At 36.9% G+C, this 3590-nt stretch overlaps 1 pseudogene; it reads left to right on the top strand.

The window, feature by feature from the left end:
* The first annotated feature begins 134 nt into the window (after window positions 1-134).
* LOC148939925 (actin 211-like) lies at window positions 135-3124 on the top strand (annotated as a pseudogene).
* Window positions 3125-3590: the final 466 nt, after the last annotated feature.

The following is a 3590-nucleotide window of genomic DNA, read 5'->3' as shown; positions in this document are numbered from 1 at the left end:
ATCTAATTTATCCAACATAAGGATAAATAAAAAAAGACAAATTTTGATAAATTACATAATTTACAAATTTACAAATTTTACAAATAACATAACAAATTTTGGATAAATTACAAATTTTGAAGAAACTATCAAACGATACAGCAAAAGAAGTGAATCAATTTCTGTTCATCAATATATATGGTGAATTTAACCAAAATTTCATTTCTTAATGGGAATGCTTTCAAACAGTTTGTGGTAACGAACTGCAAGTAAAGAGCAATGCAGCTCAATAGTAGCCGAGAATCTAAGAAACAGAGTCTTGGTAGCAATAAATATATCAATGGAATCAAATTTCTACTTAAAGATATTGTTTGAATTTTTGATATGACGTAAAGATATTATTAAAGATTTCTTATGGTTATATCAAAACAATCAAAAGTTTCACTTTTTGTCCCAATTCTTTAAGAACAACTCTTGAAACACACGGGCCGTTTAATTAGAATAATAAGCTTTTTTAAATGCTCAAAAAAAATTTCGGTGGAAAGACCGAGGTATCGAGGAGAGGGTAGGCCCCCTCTTATAAGTAATAATTTCTGCTTGTCGTAAGTTTTGATGTTGCTCCTTACTTTCAGTTGAAAAAAGCTGTTTTTTCTTAATTAATACACTATTGAACCTAACTTTGTAGTGGCTGTAGGGAGTCCATTAAGCGATTTTGAGCCTCTGTAGCTCGAATTTTTATTTTGCTTACCTCTATAACTCTTTACGTGACTTGACGGAACATCTGATGAAAATATTGACTGAGCGTGGCTACTATTTTAGATCCACTGCTGAACGTGAAATTGTAAGGAAAATCAAAGAGAAACTTTGCTACATGGCCCTCGACTTTGAAGAGGAAATTGAACCGCTGCTGCTTCCACCTCTGTAGAGCAGTCGTATGAATTACCGGATGGTCAGGTCATCATTATTGGTAACGAGCGTTTCAGATGTCCCGAAGCCCTCTTCCAGCCATCTTTCTTAGGTATGGGATCGTGTGGCATTCACCAAACAGTAAATGACAGTGTTATGAAGTGTGATGATGACATTCGTAAAGATCTCTATGACAACACTGTTCTATCTGGTGGTACAACCATGTGTCCTGGTATTGCAGACAGAATGCAAAAGGAAATCACCGCCCTAGCTCCTTCGACCATCAGAATAAAGATCATTGCCCCACCCGAGCGAAAATACTCTGTTTGGATTGGTGGTTCTATGTTGGCCTCTTATTCATCCTACCATCAAATGTGGATCTCCAAACAAGAATACGATGAATCCGGACCTGGCATTGTTCATCGTCGTTAATGCTTCTAAACTTACTAAATTTCCTTCGCATGTTTTGTTTAAATTAGTTTTGCATGATTTGAAATTGCTAATGTATAATGAGACTAACAAAATCTAGCAAGATCCACAGTGAGCATCAGTCTTCCAAGATTTAGTAACCAGCCAAATCAAGACGGCCAATCGCATGACGCTGGATGACCCCTAAACAAAGAATGAACAATTAGTATATAACATAAAAATATTTCGGTTGAGTTTTATTAGCCTTTATTATAAACTTTATTAGTTTTATTAACAACACTATTTCGGACTTGTCAGGATTAAATTAAAGACCGAGTTTAAGATACTCCCGCTGAAGTGTGACAAAGATCTCATTCATTCCTTGCAGGGTACGGCTGAGAATCAAAACATCATCTGCATAACACACTAAAGACAGATTCAGAGAAGATAGAATCAGAGATGTAGGGCACTGGTCTTGAACATCCAAAACACAATTGTTCAAAATATTGGGAGATGATACTGCTCCTTGGCGTGCACCTTTCAAGACTGGAATGAATTTCCCACGGCCAACCGGACAGGGGGAATATATTTATCAGGAGGTACTTTCAACGAACACAAAGTCGAGAGTACAAAACCGAAGCCAGTGAATCACCGAGGAATTTTATCCACGTTTAGCCGCTTTGAGGGATATAACTAGGTGGATGAGGGAATCAAAGGCGCGTCCGAAATCATGACTAGCGAGAACTAGTCATTCTCCTGAGGATTCGGCATCAATTAGTGCATTGGCTACAACTGTGAGAGCATCAGCACAACCTATTCCTCGCTTGAACCCAAACTGGTGAGGTGGGGTGCAAGACGTCTTTTAAAGTTCAGATCGGAAAAGAAGCTCGAAGACCGTGCAAAAGCAGGTCTTTTCCGTAATAGGTCGAAATGATAAACATCATGGATTCACTTTTCCTTTTTTGAGGATTTGGATAAGGTCTCCAATGCAGAAAGAAGAGGGTACGATTCACTGTAAAAAATTATCTACATTAAAATGCCAAGTGTTGGACTAATGCCTCCCCACCAAATTTCAAATGTAAAACACTGATGTTGTCAATACCATTGGATGATTTAGGCTTTAATATGTCTTATGACATCTTCAATCGATGCTGCCTGCGCTGACAACGAATTCTTTATTGGGACTGGTAGCAAGGAATTGATCTAACTCAGCTTCATAAAATAGTTCAAGGTGCTGATCAGAAGCAGCAAATTCGGATTCATAGTAGGTACACCATTCCTCATCAGGAATGTCAGCCGCAGATAAAGATGGTAAAGACCTATCTTTGCGAGAGATAATTCTAAAACGAAGATTTTTATCATTCTTAGCACGTGCCAAATTGGCATTTCCTAGGTTTCTACCATAAAGAGTGAGAGCCTTGGAAAAATTTCTCTTTGTAAAAAGACGAACAAGATTCACAGCACTAGTCAATGGACGGTTACAATCCTTCCAAACATTGAACCGAAATTTTGCTACAAGGCAAGAAGCTACGAGGTCAGGGTTCGAAGACCAGCCTGGAATGATACCCTTACGGATTTTCCAAAGCGGTACAGACTGATTTTCGGCAAAATAAAGAGCATGGTTTGAATTCAGGGTTGGCGTAAATACTATGACATATAATGTGTTCCAAAGAAGAAGCACGGAACTCTGGCAAGAACACACTCGAAAAATTCGAGCTCTGTAGCTCGAATTTTTATTTTGCTTACCTCTATAACTCTTTACCTTTATAAGTCATATTTTATGCAGAATGACCTATATAACTCGAACTATGCACAAGTCGAACTGTACGTAACTTGAAAGAAAATTGCAGACCCGTGAAATTTGAGTTAGAGAGAGTCTATATATATATATATATATATATATATATATATATATATATATATATATATATATATATATATATATATATATTCACCGACATTCACCGGTGAATGTACGAAATTCCTTTGTCTCTGCTTGGATTATATTAGCTTGAGGATTCAGCCTTTTCAGTATAATGCAAGCTATGATGGTAAAAGTTAAAGTTAGGTTAGATTATGTTATTATAGGTTAGGTCAGGTTAGATTAGCTTAGATTTGGTTCTAAATACCAGAAATGGGTTAAAAACCTCATCTAAGCTAACCCAACCGAACCTCACCTAACCAAATCTTTGATTGATTGAATTTAGCTACTCAGTCCCTTGGATAATGTACCCAATTGCACGATGAATTTGTTTGTGAGGCCAAAATTGGGTTTGTGGCAATGTTTTTTATATCTT

The sequence above is a fragment of the Artemia sp. Qi Xiang Cuo genome, chromosome 20, assembly GCF_049724085.1.
Source record: "Artemia sp. Qi Xiang Cuo chromosome 20, ASM4972408v1, whole genome shotgun sequence".
Taxonomy (NCBI): Eukaryota; Metazoa; Arthropoda; class Branchiopoda; order Anostraca; family Artemiidae; genus Artemia; species Artemia sp. Qi Xiang Cuo.
The sequence above is the reverse complement of the archived record's forward strand: the minus strand, read 5'-3'. Positions and strand labels throughout refer to the sequence as shown.